Below are 18020 nucleotides of genomic sequence, written 5' to 3'. Positions count from 1 at the left end.
TAAACAGAGTAGGAGTGAAATGAATGTATATAAGCAGTGTTACCATTACAGGAGTTCTCTGTAATTCATCCTCAAGCTTTGTCCTTTCATGCAGTTGCAAACTGATTTAAACCCAGACAGGAAGGGAGTGAATCTGCTGAGAGGTGACTTATTTTTAGAGGTCTTTCCTACCACAGTGAATTACTCAGCCTTCCTTGGACAACATACAAATAACTGATTTCCTTTTGTGTGGAGTAAGATTATGTTAGAAGTTACTGAACATGCCTTGAGAAACATTTGATCTTGAATATTACTTCGATATGCACTAACTTTGGAGAGAGGGAGTCTTGGCCCCTATAAGGTCAGAATGGATATTTTATTCATTTTTATTCGTACTCAGCAGCACACACACACCTTGTAGCTGGAGAACGGTAGTGTAACTTGTTTCCTGTTTTTACCGAGCTGATGATAATTCAATAGCCCTCCGCATACTTCACTGCTCTGAAATGGTAGCTTGGGGAGAAGCAGTTTTCTTACCATCTTTATTTTCTGAATACTGTGAATATTAGTTTTTAATGAGCTGGTTTAAAAATGGATCCTGTGTCAGAGCAGAAGAAATGTTACATACCTTTTCAGTGGAATTCTGTGTGCTGTGGAATTACACGTATGAAATTGTATGCTGACTTAAATGTTGTAAGACTGTTGAATGAGATTTGTGAAAAAGTCTCAAGTTCATCAGAAATGCAACTACAGCTCTCACTGCAACTGTGTGTAATATTGGTTTGGTTTTTTTAAGGTATGACTTGTATCTCTTATCTCAAGGTACAATATAATCTTATGGCTCATTTTATGTGTTAGGATTTATGTGTAGGGATTACAAAGGCATTATAAAGATACATTAATGAAGATGAACATGTAAGAATTTTAATTTGTTTTATCTGTTTTAGCCATACTGTAACTATTTATTTATCTATCAAAGTGTGTTACTGAATCTTATGTTGATATTTTGCAATGTAATGCAGTAGGAAGCATTTCAGAGAGGCAGTCCTTTCATTGTCTTGGGCTGCTGGAAAATCCATTTTACATTGCTCCTGAATACTTCTGCATGTTTAAGTAGAAGGAAACTCATGTAAATGTCAGTACTTTCTAATGTACATTTTCACCAATGAGTATTCCATACCAGAAATTCTTTCCAGCTCATTTGAGAGATTACATTTGATCTGATAAATTAAATATTGGGAGGAGGGAATCAAACAAAAAAATCAAATTTATGTCCAACCCCTAAATTATCATCTTGATTTATGGTACACTACTCTGCCAGTTTATTGCCCAGTAATCAGTTACTCCGACTGACTGATCTTTGCTCTGATTTACTGATTTCCCATAGGCAAACATAGTAGAGGTATAAAACTGTAGTTAATAAAATACAGAATATTTAGCTTTGCAAGATAGGTGATCATGTGATTAAAAATTAAGAAGGGCTTGGAGACCCACCAAAGTATAAAACAGTGGTCATGGAACACTCAGTTGGCTGTACCCGCTTCATATCACGCTCTATTGACTGCTTAAACTCTGCCTTCAAGATTTTTCTCTCTACTGGGGCATTATTTGAGAAATACAGAAGTGATCAAACTGAAGTAGCCTGCATTTGCATTGTAGCTGGATACTGTATTTACTAACATCTCCAATACCTATCTTGTCACAATAGAGAAGAATCAGTCCAAGTTATCGGATGTACAATACAACACAGAAGGAAGGTGTGGAAGGATCCAAGTGTGTGGAATCTGTTGCCTTATGTTGTCTGCAAATCTTCAGCCGAATACCAATTCAAATTTGTATGCAAAGAAACAGAGCTAGCATGAGAGACATTGAAAAATGAAGTGAAGATAGGCAAGCAAGAGCTTTTTTCCCTAGAGTAACACATGGAAAGATGAGGGATATACAAGGTCCTCCTCCCATACCCAGCTTTAGAATATGACAGAAAACACAGAATTGGCAAGATGTAAGCAAAGCTTTGAAAGTAACTAGCATTCCATCTTCATACCTTCTGTGTTAATACTGATAAAGCATGCAAGTCAGTAGCAGGAAGAGATTCCAAAATTGTTATTATACATACAAGAGCCAGATTGCACTCTCAGTTTTGCTGGTGTGAATTAAGCATATTTAAAGTGAATGCTTTGATACACATGGAGCTGAGTGGGATCGATCTGACCTTTAGTGCTGCTGTTATATTGGTTTTGACCATCTTGAAATACACATTTTGTTTTCTTTTTTTTTTCTTGTTTTGCTTTGTCAGGTATCTCTGATTTTAATGAGCGATACTCTGTCTAGTAGAGCCTATCTAAATGAGGATGAAATGGCATTGTGTCCTCAGTAGCCAGACATCATAACAAGCCATGTGTGTCAGCATAGCAACACAATGGCAGCTTCTTTCATTGGGGTGTATTAATTACTTCATATTTTAAAAAATGCTCAATTTGTGAACACTGTTTATGACAGTGTGTCTTATAAAGTAACTTTCCTGGCCATTGGCAGAGGAGAAACACATCGGGGAAGTAGATTTTATACTTCAGTAACTCAGCTTTTCTCTTGGCATGCTATGTACTGGTAGAAGTGTACAAATCTTTTGATAAGAGACTCACTATGATATGTTACTTGCTAAATAATGGCATTGTGACTGAAAAATTGATAATCAATAACTGGTTCAGATAATTTGCTGTGCCATTATGTGTGATATTCAGTATTGTCAGTGAGGCACAATTTTTGCAGAAGTTCAAGGAATCAAGTTAATTTTAACTCCATGAGTTTCTTTCTTTGTTGTTATCCTTGGTTAAAGGTGACAGCCATGGGCACTTCAGACACCCCTTAAGTGACTGAAGAGTTTAGAAAATAACAAGCGATTGGAGAGGCCTATGGAAGGATTCCTCCTCATGTCTCATCTGCAACTGGCTTTCCTGTTGCATATTCTTGTATGTCATCCCCACAATCACTTTGCACTTCAGCCTCTTGGTTTATTCTGAATCTATTTCAGCAGCAACATTTTGTGACTGTGTTTTTGATCACCATGCAGAGGTGGAATAAGCCTTTGTAGACCTGATTTCTCTTAAAACATGCTGGCACGTCATTTCTACTAGGTGCAGTTCTGTACCACTTCTGTAATGTCTGTCAGCTTGAAGCCCCTGTTGAATCCTATTATACCAGACACTGTGAAAAAGTATATTGTCATTCCTATTTACAGCCCTTGTAAATGTTTGTAAGTTTATTAGCACTTCAAAGAGTCTTAAATTACATTGCAGATAACCTGGCTTATTGGAGATTGTTTCTTGGATAAAAAGAAATAGAAACATCCATGAAGCATGTCAGTCTGTCTGTTAAGTAATGCCTTTATTGGTTTTCTCATATTTTATCATGGTTAGAGGTGAAGTTGAAAAATACATTAATTCATCTAATTTTCAGGGAAATAAATTATTATGGTTAATTCCTAAAATACTGAAGTTGCAGAAGAACATCTGACGAAATGTATAGACTTTGAAGTCTGCAGATGTTTATGAAGCTGCTATTTTTCTTTGAAGCTTTACTGCCAAACTTGCACTTTCTATTACTAGCTTTTTTTATTACCAAAGTGCTTTTCATCCTCAGTAAATTGTATTATTAAATGTAGTATCTCTAAGTGTGATGTGCTAAATAGCAAAAACATAGATTGCAAAACACAACTGGGAGCCTGTGAATCTTATTTCAGTGAGCAAACTTCTGGTCTTTCATTAGTTCATTTTTCTTAGGTAAAAATATCTTTCAGAAGAATCGTAAGATTTGAAGCATAAGAAGTACTTTCTGGTTTTTGTTCCAAGCATCATTTTGACTAGCAAATGTGTGTCTCATTCTCATCTGTCATGAAGAGGAAAAACTGCATAGCATAGAACTGTGTCTTTGTAGGTATAGGTATGTATAATCTGCTATCTATCTAATATGTATGGTGTATATATTACTATATATTCATATTTGCTTTATCAAACTTACTGTGTCAGATTGCCTGGAGCTTTGGTTCTAACTGCATTTGTGGTTGGCAGTGTTTTTTACTGCCTTACAATGAATACCAGAGTGATTGACTGTGTAAGACATTGTTGACATTTCCTTGGACATGTACAATTTTTCATTTGGAATGGACTCTGTGCCTTAACTCAACCATGGGGTCATATGTGGATGAAGGTATTTTGGAAATTGACCCTTTCTGATGTTCTGATCAGTGTTACCATGTCAATTCTTGGTTTCTTTTTCAGGTGACTTGTACTTTATCTTTCTTACACAAAAGGTTAATCTATGCTTACAGGTTCCTCTGAGTTCTTGAGAAAAACAGTAAGCCCTTATAGACGTTTCCTGTTAGGAATGAGGTTTTGTTGCTTTACAGAAATGGATATGGTTGTGTGTTCCACCAAGGCATTCCTATAGAATGCACACTTGCATGTTGGAGTGAAATGGGTGCTTTCTGCTTGCACTTGCACAGGCAAATAATGTGATACCATTTATTAGATCAATGGATATGTTTTAATGTTGACATTTTAAAAATCCATTAGCTGAACCTGCTGGCATTAAAAAAAATGAGTGATTTTTGACAGTATGATCTGTGACAGCAGAAGGTTTAAGAGAGATTAACACAATCCAGGAGCAATGCTTTGCTTTTTAAATTTTTTTAAAACTTCTGTCAGTCTTGTTTAATTTATAAATTATTTTGTAAAAGTGTTCGGTTTCATGTAGCAAGAGAAAGGAAATCTGTCTGTCTTGGTGGAATGTAAATTTCTCCTTCCTTAAGGAAGCACTCCCTTGAATGAATACTCAATACCTTGAAAGCTAAACCCCAAATATTAACAATTTATTATATATTTATAGATATTATATAGATAGATATAGATATTATATATTTATAGATTACTAAAGGAGAGTGCCTTTTGCCTGCTGTGATACAGTTTTGATAGATATCTTTTCCTGGTCACAGTCAGAGATGTAAGGTTCAGTGTTTGCCCTTGCCCTTAGACTGGTTCCTCTCCTCTTTTCATCCACAATGAAACCCAATGTTTTTGAAATCAATAAACATTGTGGGATTTCATCTCAGGTTATTACTAATTGCTTCCTTCTCCTCATATAATATGCTTCAAAGGCTGTTGTCAGTAGGTTTAAATCCTCTTTACCCTTTTGCTTCTGTAACAGTTTAAGTCCACTGACATAGCTGATGCAACTGGAGAGCATGATGCTGGAATCACTGAAATTATTTTGTAGCTGAGTAGTTCAGGGGTGCTTAACAAAATAGCCAGCCCAATACTTGTACTGAGGTAAATAGTATCAAAGCCTTACAAAATCTGGGAATCTCACAGGTACACTTTTAAGAACTGAATATGAAAAATCCTGTAGCAGGGAATAAGAATTACAGGGTCTAGCCTGTCACCTTTGCTGATCATGACCAGTCACAGATTTCAAGAAGAGAAAGAGTTTAAAACCCCCAATAATCAATGTGCTTGCTCTTGAATCAATTCTTGCTTCAATCTGAGCAGTGGAACTCCAACACTTAGAGTTCTTAATGGTAGTGGGCGTTGTTCTAATTCCATTAGTTAAGTGACCTACAAAACTCATAGAAATCTATTCACCAGCAATGTGAGAATATCAGGCCTGAAACATGCCCCAAGGGACCTACAGGCCCTCTACAGTGTTTAAATCTCAAGGGGATTTATGAAACAACCTGTTCATGGATATTTTCCTTTGACAAATGGTTGTTTATGCCACAAAATAAGACATGGTGGCCTTCTATGGCATGTAGTCCTTGTATCTTTGTAATGAAGTGGATATTCACAGAATTAGTGTTTTCATCTAATATCTCTGTTACAGGCTTTTGTTGAAATCAGTGGTTTATCAGAATTGTGCATTCATGCCGTCACTCTGATGTGATGCCTAGGGCTCTATTTCTTTATCCTTTATCTCATGCCTGATTAGATAAGACCAGTAGTGTGATTTTTCCTCTGAACTCTACCTAAAATAAGCCAGGCTTGTATACCATTTGTTTGAGGGTGATAAATATTCAACATTTAAATTAAACCTTGTCATCCTGCATTTAGTACTTACTGATATAATTCAGCTTGCTTACATTTTGACCTCTGACCATTTTCCTGAGTAATTCGTATTTAATTTTGCATTCCACCTCTCTTTTGACCTTTGAAAAATATCTTTTCTGACTACCAGTTCAAGCCATTTTCTTGGGTATTAACCACTTCATTTTCCCAAATAGACTAACAAACTTTATTCTGATAATTTCCACAAAACCCTATCCAAACAGTCCTGAGCAGGACAGGTGAGTGGAAACTGGTACAATATCATTATTTTGTTTTAGCATAATAAAAATGTGCACTACAATATGATTTTTGTATGACTTGGTCTTTCAGTCCTTCAAAGAAATTGTGCTGTTCTGAAAGAACTGGATTATAAGGGAACTTGTTTGAGTTACTTAGGCTTTTATGCTTAATTCTCTCTGGGGATAATGCTGGAGACTCTCAGTATAATTAAGGAAAGATTAAAAGCTCAGTATAGGCTTATTTTCTCTCTTCTTTCTTTCTGCCAGTACCCTTCAAGCCTGTATCCTCTCTAGAAGTATGAAACATTTTTCAAAGGCCTTTTTTCTTTCTGCCATCATTTCTCAGACAGTTTTTTGGTACATGTCTCTTTCACAGATTTATGAATATGCTTTCTTTTCTTGTATTTGATGCTGCTAGCATTTGATCCCAGTTTTGTTGATCTCTGATTAAGAGTTCATTGGGTGTTTCTCCTCCGGTTTATCTGTGACATTTAGGTCCTATTAGATAACCAGGGATCACCAAGTAGTTAGGAAATAAACCTTGGACTGTTGAAGATGGTGAAAATTATGCCATCAGGTAGTATTTCTTGGTTAGCGCACTGGTTCTGCAAAGCTGAAGTACTGAAATGTAGTAAAAGTGTAGATGTCTGAGTACACTGATGGAGTATCATATTTGATTACTGAGAAGGTACTCATTTTACATAATGCTTTATCAAAGAAGAGCTACACTTCAATCAGAGCATGTAATAGCTGGAGCACTTACATTTATGTTTGCTCTTGTTTATGTAGGAAGGTATAATATTCTTAAGCCAAACTTGTCCAACTTGACTAATTTTGTTGTAGAAGTGGACAGCAGAATTTGCCCTGCCTGTGACAAAAGGCAGTACATACTATGTATTCTGTCTCCAGTTGTGTGCAGTGTCTGCTATTTCATAAAAGCTTGCAGAAAAGCCCTTGATTAACTGTTTATGTATTGGAATAATGGAATGTAACAGCATAACAAACTGCATAAATAAAAACCTGTTCTGTTTCCTCCTTATCAGTCTTAAAGAGTAAAATTGGTCCTGTCCCTTCTTTTGGAACTTAAATTCTGTCTTTATTTAATGAGATCTTTATTTATATTTCTTTCATTTCATTCACTCTCTCCCATCTCCCCTCCAGATAGCTACTGGTTGGTATTGTCTGCTCTTTATTTGCTCATTTTAAGTGTCCATGCCAAACTGCTCGTGAATGGATGCTGCTTTTGGAGAAACATTCCGCAGCTAAGTACATCACAAGCTGATAACAAATTTATTCTGATTTCTCCTCCAGAATTAGTTTTTACAGTTCATTCTTTGGTTCTTGTCTGTACTGCGTTCATGTTCCTTCTATGATTTCTCTCAGTTCTCAGTATTTATATCTCTCACTCTTGGCATTCTGTGGTCTCATCTATGTCTTGTTATAACTTAAAACAAAATAAATCACATTACTGTTCTTAATTTTTCTGAAATGCCATCATGCTTCTTGGTATGAGCTCTCTGGGACACAAAGTTATATGACCCTGTCTTTTGTGGTTATCTGGAACATACCTAGTTGTTTGATAGCAACAAGAAAGACTGTTTATTCTCCTTTTGAGATTAGGAATAAAACCCCCAAAATCAGAACCCAGCCCTATAGTACCTCTTTTGACATCTCCTTTTTGTATGTTGCCATATTTTATTCTTTTGTTTGGAAACATTTAGCCAGTTGTTAGTTTGCATGACAGTGCTTCTACCCAAGGCATTTTCAGGTTTCCTAAGATGAGCTATGACTATTAAATATTTCATTGATATCCTAATAATGTGACAGCTACTGCACTCTTCCACTGCTTTAGTGATTAAAAGGGGAAAAGAACTCAACAGCAATCCAGATGTAAAGCCTCCAGCTTTAGTTAAATCAGTTTTGCTGCATACAGATTTGTTTCTCTTAACTGAGTGGGGGCTTTCTGACCTATAGTGATGTTTAGTTTTGGCTTTATGCTAATTGTAAAGTATTAAAATTGACTAACTAGCTGCTCCATAGCAGCAGCTAAGCAAGGTCAGGAAGATAAAGCAGAAATATAATAATTGCACATTATATTTTGCAGAAGATGCAACGGTTGATTTCAGTGACTAGCAGGAATTATTTCCAATCTACTCCTGTGCAAGATTTCTGTAAATATTCAAGTGAAAGTATGCTGAGCAACTTAATTCTGTTTTCAGAATGAAATTGCTCGTCAGAAGCTTGATTAATGTTGTGCTCATCCCACTGACATGGCTGAGACATGTAATTCTTGTTTCTGTTCATGCCCCTCAAACCCGATGGCCTCCTGATTATTGCTTACATTCTCAGAGTGTCTTTGATTTCCAGAATGCAGTAGTGTTGAACAACCATAGCTTATTTTTCAATAACATTTATTATCAGGTCCATCTTATTTTTGGACTCTTGTCTTTTTCCTGGAGCATGATTGCACACTTCTTCGGAAAAAATGCCTTATGTATGCCTTACTGATTGAGATTATAGGGTTGTGCTAGGAACTAGAAACTTATAAAAGCTTTTCTGCACAGAAATGTGGGGGTAGGAAATGCACTAAGTATTATGAGTTCTCATAATCTATATAGACTTGTTAAAAATGTGGAAAGAATCTCCCGCTGAACAGTAGCAGTGTAGTTGGCATGTCTAGATTACTTATTCCAAACTTAGCTGCAAATGAATAAAGTTGCAAATAACTCATGAACAACTTATGTCATTGACCTCTGGATAGGAAACCTGTCCCACATTCACTATGTGTAGTATTACATACAGTAACCTAGGGGTAGCTGTCTACTTACCAAAACAATTTTTACCTCTTCACCTAAGGTTTTGACCTTTAATATATTCTTCTAAGTGTGGCCTAAAATAATGGCCTTTACACATGGGCTTTCTGAAGCTTAACATCCTTTTGTGAAGCCACATCTGTCCATTGGGCAGATGCACTGTTCTCAGTTGAGCTAATTCATCTGGCTGGGATGGAAGGCTTTAAAGCTAAGTTCATCTCTATTGGTTATTACATACTCATTTATTGATAGATTTGGCATGCCAAGGATTCTTTAATGGAAAGCAAGGAATAAAACACTTGTTATGTTGCCATGCAGTAAGACAGTTTATAAGTGTCATGTTTTATTTCATCTTGAGCCTGTAGTCTAATCTAATGTGGGAAGTGGAAAAAGATGTTTCAGAAGAATTGGAACAAAATGCAAGGAGGGCTGTAGGGTCATTTTGAGAAAAGTGGGAAATTTGACTTCATTATAACACTGTTTTTGTAAGGAAAAACATGAGACTGATTTGGAAGGACATTCAGAAGAAGTAAGCTTGTGCTTTATATCTGCTCTGCTTTTTCCAGTGATTCTCAATACATCGTTACCTGACAAGTGGATTCTGTAGCCTGTGGGAGGGACAGCATATAATCTACTCTCTTTTGTTCTTAGTTGATTCTTGTTGATTATGTAGCTCAGGTTGTATGGCCTGTGCAGTTTGCAGCTACTAGACTCGCCTGATTTTTTGGGATCTTTGTATTTCAAATCCTGTCTGAACTTTTATTTTGAAAGGAAGATCCCTGCTTTTCTTGCAGAGAGTTTTTCTTGGTTTTCCCTGCTTTTCCCCTGTTTTTTCCATTTTTTCTTGTGGCGAGAGCCTTGAAATACAAAATGGATACCTGGGTTGAAGTGTTCCTGTTGATTTCTTTTCCCTAAGTATGATTGATTCTTCTTTTCAACAAAGCCAAGCCTATACTAAAATTTTACTGCCAGGGTTGTAGGGAAAGTGTCATAGTGTTAGGTTGGGAAAACCAGGATTTTGTGTGGCTAGCCTAATGGATAATTGGTACAAGGAATAGTTACAAAAGAGTTTTTTTCTCACCGAAATTGTATTAACCATAGGACAATTTATTGACAGGTTAAAATATAGGGCCAGCCCTGAGCTGGCCTGTTGAAACTTGTATATTCCCTTAATTTTTCCATGTCAAGGCAGTGGCCCATGGGAGGAATGGGCTGTTGTTGATTAAACAGACTGACAGTAAATGTGTGAATCCTTCCCTGTGGAAAGCCTAAGATGTGCCAGCTCTGCTGGGCTGCTGTTGTGATTTCTTATCTGCAAAAAGATAGGTCCTAGAAAGCTGCCTCGTGAAAACCATGTCTTTTTGCAATGTTGTTCAAGACATTTAATTTTACCCTCTTGGTTTCTCTTTATGCAAAGTGAGAAGATTGTATGAAAACTTCTGGATGATTGCTGAATGGCTGAACATTCAACATGCTATGCACATCCATCGGTATCATATGCAATGCTTACGTGAACACCCAGGCTCTCAGTTGAAGAGATTGCCCTTTGCTATGCCTTCTTGGGGCCTCAGCAGAAGCAGCTGGGTGCTCTTTCTGTGATGGTATTCCAACTGTTGCTTAGAAATTCCATGGGCTTTTTGTGCATGTGTGTGTGTATGTAGTTTTCGCTAGGTTTTGGATGTCTGCCAAAGAATAATCTTGCTGATCATTTAACCTCCAAAATTCTTCCTGCCTGTCTCAGTCTAAAATGTGATGCTGCATAGGTAAACACTCTTGATACCTTATCTGTGTATGGTTTTGAGACCCTTAATTTTTTTAACCTGCATGTATTTAATTTCTTGGAATTGGAATGGACTTGGAATTGAGAAGAAATTAGAAATACATACAGAGTTTTTTCCCCTTTTTCCCCCCTCCCAATTAGCGATCTTCCCTTTTAGTAAGGTCTTAATGTTTGGGGGTTTTATTTGTGGTGTTTTCTTTTTCTTTTTCTTTTTTTTTTCCAGTGGAGAAGTCATGTTTAATTAAAAGTTACTTACATGTTTTCAATTATAGATGATAATTTGTTTGACTTTACACTCTCAATTGCCTTGAGTAATTTCCTGTAGAAATACATACAATCCATTTGCATGTTTGAAGTATTAGTGTGTCATTTGCATGGCTTGTGCGTAACACTTAAGCAAATCACTGGGGTTTAGGAAGGACAGATGATGCTTCTTAGTGGTAAATAGTGATGAGTTTGGCTATTAATTCTTCTCCTTGCTAAATAGATATGGAAGCAACTTTGCTGAGAGAACTGGAAATTATGTTCACAAACCAACACATTGTTGCAGTAGATAACTGGGACTTAAGCAAGTGGGTCGGCAGTAATGTTACATTCATATTTATTCTTTATGTAAGTCAATGCATAATGCTTCATGGCCTCATGTAGTGCAGCAGAGAAAATATATATATATTAACACATCCCAGTTGGTATACATCAGAATTCCATCACAGATAAAGCTGGTGGAGATGAGAAAGTAAGAGGTTCAAATTTGTTGCAACTATGTATTAAAACTACAGTTTGTTTGGTCTACTAAAATAAATTCATTGATTAGTCCTTGAATGGAACATAGTACATATGGTTCTGTCCACCCATGTTTAGAAGAGATGAACTCATTAAAATGGGATAGGTGCAGAGAAGGACTACCATGGTAAGGGTGGTAGAGTGTCTGTTTTATGTCATAAGACCAGAGGAGCATGTCTGTTCATAGGAAATATGATTGCTCTATAAATACATGAGACCACTGTTCAGGGGAAATAAACCGATGCTGCTCAGGAGCAGGTGGATATGAATGCAGTTTGAGTGTGTGTTAAGGTTTCTTTCTAACCATCAGAGCAGTGAGGTTCCAAAACAAATTTCTAATGGGAGTCTAGCAATAAACTGTATGTTTAAAGTGGAATTAAATTATTTTTTTAGAGTAATTTGCTGTACATACATGCAATAGCAGCTCCAATGCGGTTTCTACACTAGATTTCAGTATTTTGGCTAAATATCTTTTTCCTAGGACAACAAAGACCTCCATGAAAACATAGGGTCCAAATTTTGGTCCAGTTCATAGTGAAAATGTGTCCTTAAGACCTGCCTTTCAAATTGACTTCACTTTTCAGTTCTGTTTGCCACATCCACATCACAGTCCTTTCTGTTGGTGGCAACCTGTTGGGAAGGTCAGCATCTATAATACAAAGGCACTTCTCAAGTTCAAAATCGTAAGATGCTTAGTCAGCATTTGCAAGGAGCTGTCTGAAAGCTGAGGGACGTGAGGTTGAAAGTACATCAACTCCCCAGTGTTTCCGTTTAGCCATCTGCTGGCGGCTCAGCGTTAGGGATGCTTTGAAACTCTTTAATCAGTTGCCTGTTTGCAGGAGATTATCTTTCTGGCTTCTGGATGCCCTTCTGAGGTAGTTTCATTCCTTATCAACAAGACAGAAAATAAGGAGGAAGGCTAGGGAAGTTTGAAGAAGTCATGTGTGGTCCCACACCTGAATCTAAAAATGCTTTTGTAACAACATTCAGTCCTTGAAATGGCAGTGCTCCTGTGGCAGGTATAAAAAGAAGCATATGTAATATCCAGAAAGCACTTCGAAATGGGTGTTACCACATTTTACCACAGTAGACTTTGACATTAGAGCAAAAATACCCCCTCTTTGTTTTAGGGTTTATTATAAAGTAATGAATAAATTCTATTTCCTTCTTTCTTTCCTGGTTTCCTGTTTAGGCTAAGATGCTCCATCTAATGTTTTTCTAAACCTGCTTCTAGACAGAGAATAGGTCTTTATGAGTAGCTGAAAACTTTTTGCTATTTAAATATTGCTAATGTTTAAGTAGCCCGTATTTCTTGTTTAATATTCAGGTGTGGCATTTGTTTCTTAAAAACAAGAACAATTCTGTGATCAGAAAGAGCAGAAGCTAGGAACAGCAGTGATGTGAGTCATTTTGACAGTGAGCAAACTTGTCAGAATGTTCACATTTTCAGGACTAGATGGTCTAAGACATCCTTTTTTTCCTAAATATTTTTCAAAGTCCTAATAAAAATTTAAACATCTGTCTCTCGTGGTGCCTGGAATTGAAAAGAGGATGAATTAACAATTGCATTTTACTGCTAAAATGCTACTTGTTTAATGGAAAGTCAAAATAGTAACAACAAGGTTCAGTCAGGTTCTTTAATAGCTGAATTCAACAATCCCATAGTGTAAAATATGTCAATCTAAAGAAGAAAAGAGAGAATTCATAATGAGCCCGTCACTGTAAGGCATCAAAACAATTTTTAACTGAGTTTATCTGTTAAGTAACTTTAACATATAAGGTACTTAAATTTCTGGTTTTCATAAGCCCTGTTTGCATTAATTTTACATCATCCACATTTTTGGCATAAACTAGGATTTCACTGTTGTACCTTTTATGTTACAAAGTGCAAATCTCATGGTTTTGGCTGAAGTGTTGGTGTATTGCAGCCGTCTCTTGCCTAGGGCAATGTGCATGGGAGAATATTCCTTTAACAGACTAAATCATAAAAAAGACCGTAGCAGACTTACTGAAATCACTCTTCTGTATCTCTGACTGAAAAAGAGGCTTAGTGGATAAAAGCATGGTATTTGTGTGAGCCTACCTGCTTTGCAATGTTTCATAAAGAAAAAAAACCCAAACAATGTTATTCTACATTCACTGCCTCTTTAATTCAGATTGCCAATGATAATGCAGAGTCTACCGCTAAAGAAAGGTAGGATGCAGAAGCAGAAACATTAGTGCTAATCTGCTGCAGAAGGACTAGATAAATCAGCACAGCTCTCATACATCACTAAGAGAGAAGCTGATTGCAACTTGACCATGTGCCTAAGTGGTCACATCAGCAACAAGAACGGAGCATGGATAAAAACCTCAAAATGTACCCCTAGGGCTACTTGCTGTGCAGGACCTATAATAGCACATCAATGTAAGTTTAAGATTTTTTTTTTTCCCCCATCTATTGTAATTATTGTTGCTAACAAGATCATATTTTTATTTTGCATAGATTTAGGGAAAATACAATGGAGTGAAGTATAATGCTAAGCAGATAATAGTTTGATACTGTTTATGTCTGTGAATAATAATGGGCTTTACTACTGTGTGTCTCAACACAGTTCTTTCCTTGAAGATGTTTTAACATATAATCCTAACAGTCATGTATCAGAAATCGAGTAAGGTTTTGGGTGAGATGGTAGTGAGAGCTCTCCTCCATTTCTGTCATCTTATATTTCAAAAGGATTTGAAGGACAGAATGCCACAAATATATATGTATTGCTTCTACTGTTAAATTTTGTGCAGCTTTTTATTCTCTCAGTTAAGAAAAAGAGTGATTTCTCTGGACCTTTTTATTCCTGAATTGACTGCAGATGGTAATTTTCCTACAATTTTTAAAATTTATGCAATTGTTTAATGTTACTTAACCATCTGCAAAAAGGGAAGGCAGGGATAAGATGGAAACTGAATAAGCATTGATTGCTAGTCAGAAAATTTAATTTTAGAAGTTTTTGCAGTAAATCTGATTTCAGTTTGGTTTTCTTACTAAATTGGATTATCATATTTAAATTGAGGCTACTATACAGCAAACAAATGTGTGAAACTATCCTAGATAGCCCACGTTTCCTGCTATATCAGACTGTAATGATGTTGATTGTAGCTGCCTAGGAATACCCTAATTGTAGACTTCAGAGCAGCATGTTTAAATAATGCATGGGAAAATAAAAAGGAAAGGTAGAATTTTACTGTTGAGATGTCGAGGCTCTGTTCAAAAAGAAAACATATATAGTAAAAGCTATTGATGTGCAATCTCAGGCTTTCTGTCCTGGGAACGAGACAGGGAAACCCAAGGCAGTCTGATAGTGAGGGAAATTTAGAAGCATTTCTGAAAAAAAAAAACAACAAACCAATAATGCTTTATTTATTTACTTATTTTTAGGGAAAGATAGGGGCTTCAAGCAAACAAATTTATGAAGTATGAAAAAAGAGGAGTGAAGAATACTTCAGTAATAGGAACTTGATAAAGTAAGTGTAAAGAATTAGAAGAATATCCATTTATTTTATAGTGTTGTATCTATGGCAAATTATAATAACAGAAGGCTGAGAAACAGAAGTAAGCTGCACATGCTTTGTCTACAAATAGTTTCTCTTTGTGGAAGTTGAAAAATGCAGGGATAGTTCGGCTGTTGTCCCCTTCACACAGTTAAAATACTCAGTGTGGGCTAGTTTCAGGTCTTGAGACACAGATATTTCTGTAGCTCTTGTCCAAACCAAAAAGTTTATCTATTAATAGTTGCAACTTCACTACAGGAATGATAGGTGGGAATGAAGAAAGGGAAAGGTGAAGTTCTGTGGCAAAAAGGATGCCCGTTTTTCCCAACAGAGTAAATAACCAACCTGACCAGTTGGCAGAGGAAGCACAGACCAAGGGGAGATTTCATTTTTGTACAAAATATGCATATGCATGATAACACAGACTCACAGTTGTACTCAGCTCCTGAAGATGAGGGCCCATTGGGAACCTACAGCTTTAACAGTCTGGCTTACAAAATAATAAAGCCAAAAATAGAGGAAAGCTGTGTAGCAACAGGAAGCAAAGAGGATTGGTGATTTCTTTGACCTTAGTTCTTTTCTAATGTACCCAGTGTGAAATTAAGATGTGAACTCCATGACAAAGAGCCCCATATTTTTGTTGTGTGAAATACTCTCCTGGCACATATGACACAATAATATAATAGGTCTGGTTCCTCTAATGGACTTGGGCTTCTGCTGGTAAAATAAAGGCATTGGGTTTTTTTTCCTCTGATCTGTGTTCATTGGAACAGCAGGAATATTCTGGTTTACAAAGATAATGAAACAAATAAGCGTTTTTCTTTTTCTTGTAACTGGACACAATTTGTAAAGATTCCTACCAAAGTGATTTTGAACAGCTTAAAGTGCTCTCTACTAAGACAGTCTAGAGTTGTGCTCGCACTGTGAAAACAAACATTTGCTTTTGTGTGTTTCTGTGAAGTTTCGTAATGCCATCACACTTAGCTTAGATGCTAAATGAATTTCATTGCATGACGAAACTGGACTTAGGTTACTGTAGCTTTTAAGTTTCTTTCTTAGTGGAAGAGGGAAAAGTCTACTGAGTGCCTTAGAGGCTGAATTTGGTCTTGGATGCAGTTTCCATTAGTCAAAACAAGGCACGAGTGAAATTTGGAGTTTATCTGTTTATTATGCTGAGTATTTCACTGTTACCTGTAAGCGCTTTCACAAGACTCCAACCTAGTCTTCATTTCCACCTTCAGTTTTAGTCAATAAATTTATGCTAATGATAGTTTCTTGTACTCTAGAGAGAAGTGTGCTAATGGACACTAATTTCTGTGCTTTCAGAACTGCAGGGGGCTTACTGATAACTTCAGTCTGTTGAATTTGCTTATACCAACAACATTCAAAATACTCCTTTTCTCATTGAATTTAGTGGAGAAGCTCCTATTAGCCAAGGTTACCAAGGCAGGTCCTAAAACATTAAAACAGCGTGAGCCCTGTGGTTGTATCTGACACAAACAAAAGGCTGTCCTGAGAAAAATACCTCAATATAATCATTAGGGTTAAAAGTATTTTTATTAAATAGCATTTCTTCTAATTTTCTGTCTACAAAAGAGTACAACTTCCACTCGAAGTTGAAAGTCTGGCCTCTATTGTCTCTGTTGGTCACAAAAGGAAACTGTATTGCCCCAATGAGAGGCCCTTTAAGTTCATTGATACCGAAGAAGAGAGTGTACTGCTCTACATTGTATTCCTATTGTGAAGCTTATCAATTTTGCTGGCCATGACAAGGAGTGACATGGCTTTCCTTTCTTCTGCTCCATCTTGCCCTTTCTGGACTGTAGTCACTTCTGGTAAAAGGAGACACTGTTTTGCAGCTGTCCCAAGAGTCTTAAGAAATGTGTATCTTTGAAGCATGTGAGAAAAGCTTCCATCTTGCTTTATGCATGCTGGCCTAAAAGCTCATTGATTTCTTCCCCAAGTTCAGTAATCATTAATCCATCTACTGAGTTGTGTCTAGAATACTCTAGCACAACCAACTTTGGCATAAAAAGTTAACTCACAAGATACAGAGTATAAAGTAGCCACAGATAACTCACCTACATTCACACCATCAGTTACCACCTGAATTACACTTAGAAAACTGTGATAAACAACTTTGCCCTCAAACATGTTGCACATGCTGTGAAGAGAATATACATGGTGACTGTCTCAACAAAGTGAACTCTCACCCCAGGGTTGTTTTCTTCTAATGAAGCAGTGAGTCTCTGGAAGGGAAGAGGGAACTTTACATGTAAGTTGACTAAAAGAAAGAGTACCAGTTACAGCACAAAAGAAAACCAAACTGGGTTATACCTTGATTGGATCTTTGAACCAAGCCTTGCAACATCTGTTGAAAACCATGTAACAATTATAAGCTATTATGGAAGAAGATGGAGAGGAATTTCCTTGGTATCTCTCCTTTCCAACCTTGCTAAATGCTGTCTCTGAAGTGGATTCCTTCCAGAACTTAGTAAACAGCATGGTATCTGCTGGGGCATGCACAATAATGATCTCAGATAGCTCCTGAGGACAAATGCTTGTGTGGTCTTTCGTTCTTGTTCAAGGGATATTTACAATGAAAATATGTTAAAAAAGAGACAATGATGTCTCTAACTTTGCTATTCAGTGAAAATTACGGATTCCTAATTAGAGTGACGATGTCTTGTGATGTTTTGGGTTTTGTTGTTTTTTGGGTTGGTTTTTTTTTAGGCTTTTAACAGGTTTTGTTTCCTCTCTGTTATTATCCTGGAAAGTAAATAGTTACATATTGGATAACCATATG

At 36.6% G+C, this 18020-nt stretch overlaps 1 protein-coding gene across 8 annotated transcripts in view; it reads left to right on the top strand.

Moving 5' to 3' along the window:
- The window catches only part of RAPGEF4 (Rap guanine nucleotide exchange factor 4), a 146508-nt gene that overhangs the window by 24540 nt on the left and 103948 nt on the right, over positions 1–18020 (top strand). For 2 of the 8 annotated variants that reach the window (XM_068138576.1, XM_068138575.1), the window contains exons 1-2: positions 13846–14096; positions 15102–15187. The exons of 4 other annotated variants lie outside the window; for them this stretch is intronic. The gene's annotated coding sequence lies outside the window, so the exon portion shown is untranslated. Of the gene's footprint in view, positions 1–261; positions 341–13845; positions 14097–15101; positions 15188–18020 lie in introns of those variants that run through there. 2 more of the 8 variants (XM_068138579.1, XM_068138578.1) reach the window with 2 other exon arrangements.

This window comes from Melanerpes formicivorus, unplaced genomic scaffold (assembly GCF_026170545.1).
Source record: "Melanerpes formicivorus ecotype bairdi unplaced genomic scaffold, bMelFor1.0.p_v2 SCAF_5, whole genome shotgun sequence".
Lineage (NCBI taxonomy): Eukaryota > Metazoa > Chordata > Aves > Piciformes > Picidae > Melanerpes > Melanerpes formicivorus.
This window is presented reverse-complemented; position numbering and strand designations above follow the sequence as displayed.